This window comes from Pteropus medius, unplaced genomic scaffold (genome assembly GCF_902729225.1).
Source record: "Pteropus medius unplaced genomic scaffold, Ma_sr-lr_union100, whole genome shotgun sequence".
NCBI lineage: Eukaryota > Metazoa > Chordata > Mammalia > Chiroptera > Pteropodidae > Pteropus > Pteropus medius.
Window position 1 is genome coordinate 4,001,660 of NW_024341894.1, and position 10,220 is coordinate 4,011,879.

The 10,220-nt window shown below is 41.5% G+C and overlaps 1 non-coding gene across 1 annotated transcript; it reads right to left on the reverse strand.

Annotated features, from left to right (window-relative positions):
- Positions 1 to 9,701: 9,701 nt before the first annotated feature.
- Positions 9,702 to 9,820, reverse strand: LOC120598370 (5S ribosomal RNA). Its single transcript, XR_005651586.1, has one exon. It is a non-coding gene; the product is annotated as a 5S ribosomal RNA (ribosomal RNA).
- Positions 9,821 to 10,220: the final 400 nt, after the last annotated feature.

The window sequence follows — 10,220 nt, forward strand, 5'->3', positions numbered from 1 at the left end:
ACTGAGCTCTTTAGGAGGAGATGGGCGGGCCTGGCAGGCTTACCCTTTCACCATTTTGACCTTCTTGCTTCCCTGGAACATAGACATGATAGTCAGAGTTGGGCTACTATCTTGTGACCATACGGAAGAGGCCAAACGAATAGCAGAAACTTAGACCTGACACCACCGAACCACCAAGCCCAGGTCAGAAACCACACGTCCCCCAGACTCTCACCATGTGAAGAAAATGAATGACTATACCGTTAAGTCACTCTTATTTGAGTTTTTTGCTACAAGCGGCCAAACACAAATTCCTAGACATAAATTCTAACTGGGAGATGTTTCTTCCTCCATAGGTCTTCTGAGCCATCTATCACAGCTCCCACCACAGGCTGGTTTGCATCACAACACATCATTCATTCATTCATTCATTCATTCATCAAACATTCACAAAGAACTATTCTGTGGCAGGGCCCAGGATAGCTCTGTGGTAACCATGAGGAACTAGAGAGAAATATGCAGAGAGATTGTCATAAGAGATCACAGCCTGGTGACAGAGACAAGCATGGAAATAATTACTATGGATCCTTGACTTATCTACAGTATTAGTTAAGACATAGGTCTAGATTCCCAGACATTAGAAACCCAGACTAACTAACAGTGGCTTAAATAAGAGAGAAGTTTATTTCTCTTGTGTATAAAAGTCTGGGCTGGTATGGCAGCTCCGGCTGTGAAGTTGTCAGGGGCTTGAGCTGATTCCTTCTGGTCGCTCTGACATTCTGGGGTTCTCTCATCCTCCTGGTTCAAAATGTCTCGCCATGTGCCTACAATTCTGCCAGCTGGAAGCGGCAGAGAGACAGGGGCAGAGAGAACATGCTCCTTCCCTTTAAGGGCACAATCCACAGGTTGCTCCTACATCCCATTGGGCACATCCCACAGGGCTTTATGACACAGTTGTAACTAGAAGTGTGGGAACTTAGTCTTCCTTCTGAGCAGCCATGAGCTCAGAAAAAAACTCAGGTTTATATTATATAAAAATACAGAAATTTCATCCATTTCTGCCACACTTTTCCCAAACATTTCTGAACCACCAAAATAATGAACTTCGATATGTAGGGCTTGTGACTTCCTAAATCACATTGCCAACAAGACACTGGTATTTCCTGTACTCACTCCCCACTACTAGGTAACTGCCTTTTAAAGATTTCATTAACATTTTACCTCCCTTTATTACACACATGTGCACAAACAAACCACGCGCACACACACGCACACACACACACAAATTTATCACTGAAGCATTATTTCCAAAGTGATGAATTGAGAATACCAACACTTCAGTGGGCATTGGATGCCAGGCAGTCTGCTAGATTCACTCACTAGGCCAATATCTTGGTTTAGTATGCTGGCCTCACAACTCAGGATTTGAAACCATGGCCTTTAGGGTCTTTGAAAAGAGCCCAAACTCTGTGTTACGTTTGCGAATGCCACACATCCTTTGAACTGCGGCAAATGTTGTGACAGGCATATGAGTGAAGCAGTCCATTTTGATGTGGTTATTTTCGTTAAAGGACATTTTAATTTGGTACTTTTTTCAGGTCATTTTGAGCTGTTTGTTTTCTGTGCAAGCCCATCGTTAATCCCATTCTATTTCTCAGGCTCAATCCACTTCTTGCTCTATTCCCTCCTCACTCACTGTCATTCAGCCACAAAATTTATGACCACAGCAAATGGCCCATAATAAATGGGCCCTAGTAAAATATCTGTAAATCCACCATACTTCTCCCAAGGGAGACTTAATAAAAATGAACTCAGATAAAAATACTCATTAAGAATTGAAACGGAGACTGACAGACAGTGCTTAATTTATAATTAATACATGAGACAATTACAGTCTCTTTCTTGAGGGTATTTGAAAACATTTTAGTCTCATAATTTTTGACCAGTATAAAAATTGTTCCATCAATTCTCATATTTTAATAATGCCTGTGGTGAGTTTTTTCTTTATACATAGAGATCGTATTCTAGGTCTCCTTTGGATTGGTCCCTGTACTGGCACATTTCCAAATGGCTTTGACTGAGGTGACATTATTAGTAATTACCTTTCATTTTCCTTTCATGACCTGACCTAACATGGGGAGAAATAATGAGGTTTAGTGGGGTTTATTTTTGACAACTTTGGTGGCTTTAAGTAAGTGTCTTTGACCCAATCTTAAAATGGTTGCAGATTTTTAAGGTGTATTATCTATTAACGCATCAAATGGAACCTTTGAGTCATTAGTTGCCAGAAACGGAATCATTTGAGCTGCACGGGAAAAATTCAAAGCACTTCTGTTTGGTGCTTTTAACTCTTCCTTGCCTAATATCTTTTATAATTTTTTTGCACTAAGTGGAAAAAAATTTTTTCTACTCAGGGAGACTGAATAGGTGGCACCTAATGTGTCCTGCCTCAAAACCATTCACCACAGATACTCAGTTTCCTCATCTTTAAAAGAGAATAATAATGGTGCCTAAGGCATAGCATTTGAGGATTAAATTAAGATATGTAAAGTGCTTAGTGTGGTGCCAGGGCACATTATAAATGGTCATTAGAAGATATCTCTTGTTATATTGTTATTATCCTTTAGCACCAAGTTAAATCATAAAGATTTTGCTCCCTCAAAAGGATGCCTGTGGATAGCGGCATAGTCTTAGAAGATGTCCCCACAAGTTACAAAGGGGGAAATGGTGCCTTTACAGTGAAAAAAGTTGGCAGACAGCAATGCAACCAGGTGATTAAAATTAAGTCAACGGTGGTACCAGGGACTGACATCATGTGCTCCCTGATACCGTGCACAGAAAAAGCATTGTTTTTATGTAATTCCTGCCAAGAAAGTGTAGCCTGAGTCTGGACACCAGGATAGATCCAGACCGCGGAACTGGCCCCAGAATGAAAGGCCTGTCTCCTTTAAAACTGCCAGGGACATGCGTGAACAGGAAAGATGACAGGAGACTGCTCCGGAATGAGGGAGACTAAAGAGATATGATTATTGTATGCAATGTGTCAAGCTGAACTGGATCCTGGACCAGACAGGGAACAGAGACTTTTCTGGGACAGTCGACAACAATAGGAGTTCTTTCTACTACTGGTCCTGCAACTTTTCATTGGATTTGAAATTATTTCAAAATAAATTATTATTAAAAGGTATCTGTATATATCTTCATGCCTTGAGGAGGCAGTGGGTTCCAAACTGGAAGCACAATAGTTTTATTTTAGCTGAAACTGTACACCTGCATCAAGGGAGTGGCCACCAGTCTGAATGTACCTACACTTTTTTCTGGTGACTCCAGGTAACATGAGATCATCAGGCAAATTATGAGTCAGAGCATCCCCACTTCTACTTGGGAAGAACTAATTGCTACAGAAATTGCCCTCCTAGCATAAACAATTAAAAACCAAACAAAAGAAGTAAAATCTATCTTACAGATATTGGACCTACAGTACAGGACTGATTATGGGAAATACCGCAGGTGAGGCCTATGGCTGTCTCAAAAGACTGCCTGGAGGGAGCTCCCAGGCCACAGCACAGGGAAGGGGACCCATACCAAGCCCAGCAGACCTACTGAGCTAAGAGACAGAGCAGAGTTCAAAGCAGAAGAGGCAGCTAGAATCCGCAGTATAGAATGTCAAAGATGAGGGAGAGGAACAGAAGGGGCCCCAGAGACCTTCAGTAGGCGCGTCTAGAAGGCAGATCAGTGGTTGCCTGTGGGTGTTTAAAGGAAACTGACTATAAAGAAACACAAGGAAACTTCTAGGGTGACGGGAAAGTTTTATACCTTGGATGAGGTGGCGATTATACAACTTAAAATATGTCAAAACCCACTGAATTATATGCTGAAAATTGGTGTGATATTGTATGTAACTTATAACTCTATAGAACCATTTAAAAATAATACATGATCAAGACCCTGCTTAAGAATCAAACAGCAAAAGCGTCTGTGGTCCTTGTTGATGTTTAGAAGTCACATCCAATCTTTGTCCTGGTGCCCTGCAAATCTCTGGCCTCCCCTACACTGGACAAGATTTTTGCTGTTCTAATGCTTAGCAGTTTCCCTTTTCTGGTTTTCAAAGCACCTTGAGAAACCCCACTGAGAATTCCAGATGGAGCCTGAAGAGTTTCTCAGATGTAAGTCTTGTCACCTTGAACTTCGGGAGTCTCTTCCACACTCGAGAAATCGTTCACCTGTGGCTGAACTTCCTCTGCTCTCACAGAATGATGAAACATGGCTTTTCAGTCACATGAAGCACATTTGTCACCACCCCAAAATCAAATGGCTTCTTTGAGGATAAGTCTATCAAAGCAGCCTAAATAGTCACCCTCATCAGACATCGCCTTTGTCCTATTGACTTCTGTTTGACACCTGTGCTAGGAGAATAAAAATACCTTGTGTGAACAGGTTCCTGAACACCTGCCAATTTTTTTTTTTTTGCCCTGTTGCTGTGATAAACTGCAGTAATGCATTTTCTAATCTGAGTCATCTTTACATACCTGAAATAAAACCAATTTGGTCAAATGTATTATTCTTTTAACATAGTACTGGCTTGACCACAATTTTATCTGGAATTTCTGCCTCTATGTTCTGAAGCGTGTTACCAGTTTACTGAGCAGTCTGAAGTCAGCAGGGCATAAACATAAAATAGTTTTTTTTGTCCAACTTCTTATCTTCAAACAGATTCTGTCAAATCTTTCCTTCCTGCTCCATAACAACCTTTGAACAGATCACATGGCTTTCTGATCGCTTTCAGTTATTAAAAAATCCAAGCAAATCTATTACCAGTTTAAAACTTCAGATATAGTTATAGCATGAGCAGCACCATGCCCAAGTGTCAAGAACATTTCTTATGCAAGACTGTCAAGAAAAGTTTAGAACTCAGAACCCACAGAACTTCAGAAATGTGCAGACACTTACAAATGCTTTTTGATCCTCTCCATGACCAGCAGGCTGAGGATGTCCAGAATACCTGGAAATAGCAGATGTCCTTTGGCAAGAACAGGGTGATGGTGACCTTGGGAGGAAACCTGTCTGTAGAGTTTGTAAAGATTGTAAAGACAATCTTCAACAGGGCAGCAAGAAATTCTGGAAAAAGTTATAGATCTCTAGTCCACCAATTACCTCAAGGGGAAATGAATGAAATACTCCAAAATGAGCCATATCCCACTGGAAACAAGGCAACACATACCCCGAGTCTGGACGTGGGAGTCTTTAGAGATGTCCCCCCAATCCACGGAACCACATTTGGCCTGCCCACCACCCTCAAGAGAAGTGTGGAAGAAATGAAGTACAGTGGGGATCCCCTTATCCCAGGGGAATATGTTCTAAGACCCTCAGTGGACTCCAGAAACCACGCAGTACTGAACCCTTCATGTATGATGTTTGTTCTGATACACATCTATGATAAAGCTTAATTTGTAAATTAGGCACAGTAAGAGATTAACAAAATTAACTAATAATAAAATAGAACTATAATAATATACCGTATTAAGAGTTATGTGAATGTGGTCTCTCTCAAAATATCTTACTGTACTGTATGTAGGTACAGCTGGACAAGGGGATGATTCATGTCTGGGCAGGACAGCAAGAGATTTCATCACAAGACTTAAAGCTTAGGAATAGTTTATTTCTGGAATATTCCATTTAATACTTTCAGATTGTGGTTGACCGTGCATCATTGAAACGGCAGAAAGCAAAACCATGGATAAGGCGGGACAAACTGTATCAGTCAAGAGTAAACTTCCCGAATCCTCTTCACCTCTTCGAGAATATTTTTAACTTTTCATCAAGTTTTGTACCACTTTGACAACTTCTTAGATTTTTCTCTGTTCAATAGGCACTTCCCCCATCCCTTTGTACCACAGCTTCCCCACTCTTAAATTTGCTTCATCGCTTGATGACCATCTTGAACACTTTTCCAAGTCCCTTATTCAAAAAGGAACAGGGTGGCATGTGTTTTAAACTCTTGCATAGTTGAGGATATCTTTCTTGAGACTTCAAACATTAAATGTACCTCAGCGAGGCATCAAATAATTGGATCCCAACCTTTTTCTTTATATTTCTGAAGACTGTAGACGTTCTCCATCGGAATTGAGGGCAACAAGAGTTTGAAGCCTGTCGGAGCCAGCCGACGAAGTAATTGAGGGTACCTGAAAGGGGGAGCATGGACTGAGGAAAAGAAAGAAGACAGACAGAATTGCAGGAGGGATCACAGAATCAAGCTGTGTCTGTGTCTGTGTCTGTGTCTGTGTCCCCGAGTTTATTTAGAACACACTATTTATAACATTACAATAAGAAAGACAGTAGTCAAGAATCAAGGTTAGCCAGATTACTATATCTAGTAGAACAATGAGATTCTCACGACTCAGAACTCTTTGCTAAACTGTTGCAAGGAATGTGCAGCGATTGCTATGTGAACAGTTACCTCCCGGTTTTTCCCAGCGCTTTACAATCTCAACTTCTTACATTGTTGCCAAGTACAGAGATATCCTTGTTCCTTGTTATACGTTTTCACATGTCCATAAGTGACTCCCCACAGAAGCCAGTCTGATTTCTTTTTTGGTAGGTTTCCTCTTTATTCTGGGTATACGCTTGCAGGATTTTAAAAATCCTGATTCTTCAAACATTTTCGTGAGATGTCTAGGTGTAAGTCCATTTTCAGTGATTTTCGCCTGGCGCATATTGATCTCTTTCGAGCTGCACTCTCAGGACTTGCAGCCTGTTCTCTTATCTCTTGGATGATTGCTTCTCTCCAGTCTCACCCTCAGAGGCATCGAGAGTCTGCTTGGTGCTTCTTTATTCTCTGGGCTCCATACATATAAACTCTCCTCTTGTCATTTCTATGTCTTTATCTTTTCCCCCATATTTTCGATGAGATTTATCAACCTTGACTTCTTACAGAACGGATTTAATATTTTACAGCATCGATTCTGCTCCTTAATCTCACCAAGGGATTAATTGTGAGTTTTAATTCTGTGATTACATTTTTAGCTTCTCTTACAGTGTTTCCTTTTCTCATTTATTCTCTTTTCATTCATTTTTTTTTTTAATCTCATTTTGTGGCTTTTAAAAGAATGTCTGTCCCTCTTCTCCTTATGGCTTTCTGCCTTTATTTCATAGAAGCCATATCTTTTAACATACGTAACAGAATGTTAAGTAGAATTTTCCATATTAATCCAGAGTTGATGTAAAGACCCAAATAGAGACAAAAGGGCTAGGTGCCCACATTCTAGTTCAAGGGGTGCACCCCTTGGAGACTTCATACTTGATCCTATGAATTTGACTCCTTCGGGGCTACGGGCCACTCTTGGGGCTCCTGAGCAGACAGCAGGGCCTGCATCTCTGAAACTGCTCCCACAGAGGGATAACAAAGCCCCAACTCCCAGCTTCCCCAATCCCTTGAAGCTGGCAAAGGGCGGCCTTCCAGAGCCCAAGAGGCTTCTTTTCCAGGAAAAAGCTCTAGGGCTTCAGCTAGTCAACATTTTCCCTGCAGGGAACTCGGTCTTTTCACCGGCTTCAAACTCCTTCAGTTTCCTCCCCAGCACTTCCTCCTTGCCTGGAAACAAAGACATTTGAACAAATCCACAGGCACATGCTAATTGGCAAACAACTCAGGCTCCTGTTACCCGGAGGGGGCCATAGACCTGGTGGGCGCTGCCAGGGGAAGAGGAAAAATGAACACCTTAGCAATGACACCAGCTCCTATATTTTAATATATTCAAATATGTCCCCGCAAGGAGTTTACAGGCCCTCAGGGGTACAGGGAGTCTGAGTTGAAACTATTTCTCCTAATTGCTGAAGCAGACATCCAAATAGAGTCCTGGATTTGAAACTCCCATATGAAGGTTGGCTCACTCTAGTTACAGAGTCAGGGAAGATTCCTCTCTAAATCAGACTCTGCCAAAGTGGGTTTCTCAGAGCACTATTTCTAGAGAATGTTAATAGGTATTTCTGAAAATGGGGTTCCAGTGAAAATAAATTTTGAGATGTGCGTAGTAAACAGAGTGGCAGCTTTCTTTCTGAAGGACTTCTTTTCATCTTGCATACTAATTGCCTATTATTCAGTCAGTCATCCTACATACCCTGAGCATCTATTGTGTGCCAAGCACTGTATAAACAGGCATGCCTGGAAGCAGCTCACAGCTAAGCATTCCAACAGATTAGTCTCAAATTGTGGCCTGGGCCAGTAGCTGCAACACCAACTGAAAACTTGTTAGAAATGCAGATTCTCCAGCCCTACCTCCAGACTTACCGGATCAGAATCTGCATTTTAATAAGCTCCCTGTGGTTTGTGTGTATGCTAAAGTAAGAGGAGCCCTGGAATAATGCATTGCTAAGGAAGAAAAAAAGGACTGCACTGGGAAATTGGGGACCTTTTTACTTTGGAGCCTAAGTAAAACAGTGGGCAGCAAGTTGGGGAGGAACACATTGTCCTCACTTCAGCCTGGACACAGCAAGGCTCTGGCCAGGAGGACTGAGGAGAATGCAGCTCTGTTTTAGCATCATTATTAGTTGAGGTAGCATTCAGCTTTTGACGTAAATAATAAAACCCTAAGTAATAGAGTCTTAAATGTGATCAAAGTTCTTTTTCTTATTTCTGAGAAGTCCAGTAATAGGAAATACTGGGCTGTCATGGCATATCACAGCATCATGGACTCATGTTCCTTCCATGTTGTTACTCCACCATACTTTCCCAAAGCCAGCTCATGGTCCAACAGGGCTGCTGTACCTCCAGCCATTACAGCTGCATTCCAGCAAACAAGTGAGAAAGAAGGGCATCTCTTCCTACTTTTAAAGATATGTCCTTAAGGTTTATACACCATTTACATATTATTGTTTGAACACATGTGGAACACTCTCAGGGAACAACCTGGAGAGAATATGAGAGGTGACCAAAAACCTAGCAGAATTTGTTATTATTGTTAATATACCCTTCTTTGTACCCCTGGTGAGTAAGGACAAGGGAACCAGGTTAAACTTGTTTCTAAAAACAGAGAGAATGAGACAGTTGGACACAGTTCTCCAACCCTGGTGCTTTGGGAGTTGGAGGGGGTCATCCCACTCAATAGTGCCAATCATTTCTCAATTTCCAAATAATGATAATGACATTAAGTTTATGGAGAGAATTTTCTGAAGTAAAATTTTTAATACATTTTTCTTAGCAGCTGCTTGTCTACTTTTGAGTAGAGATTTTAAAAAAAATAAGTGAACAAATGGCAAATGGTGAAATGAATATTAATAGAAAACAAAATAAAATTGCAAGTTCAACACCTTTTCCATGAGCATATGGTTTTTACCATATTTTGCATATATAGAACAGAGCCTTGTTTCCTACAGGTAAACTGTTTCTGGTTCTCATCTGCATGATGAACTTGTGTGTTGAGATTTCCCAGTGAACTACAAAGGGGACAATGATGTCCAGACACTCCATCCCTGAATGGAGTTGAGGTCTACTGCTCTAGGAAAGGCCAAAGGCAGGCCCTAAAACCCATGAAGTTGAATCGAATGACCCCACCAGGCTCTGTTGCTCAAACCAGACACCTGGTGTCTTGTCAGAGTTGCCCTTCGGTCACACTCAGACCTGCTGAATCAGAATCTACATTTTAGCAAGATCCCATGTGGTACTGTTGAACATTAAAGTTTGAAAAAGACTTCTGAAGAAAGGGGTTTAGGAATAGATTTTTTTTTAATGCCTACAGCACCCGGTATTCCTAGGTGGTCTCCCATCCAAGTACTAACCAGGCCCGACCCTGCTTAGCTTCCGAGATCAGACGAGATCGGGCATGTTCAGGATGGCATAGCTGTAGATGGGGTTTAAGACTAGAGTTGATCACAGGAATGAGATAGGGGTGCATTAGCTGGGGACGTTTTTTGAAACCAAATCCTTGAATCTCTGCATGTGTGTAAACAGTGTGTGCCCATGTGTGTGCACAGTGTATTCCCATGTATGCATGCACGCAGCTAAGTGAAAACAAAGAAACACTAGGTCTTGGTTTGCCTGAAACAGCGAAGCTAAATGAAATGCTTTGTCTTCAGTACACACATACATATTTTAAGTCATTCATTCATTCATTTATATGCCACACACATTCTCATATGCATGCACTGGCATACGTTCACACGCAGGCACACATTCACAGGCATACTCGCTCACTCACCCACATGTACATATTCACATGCACTCAAATGCATATCCAGGCCTGAGGGTG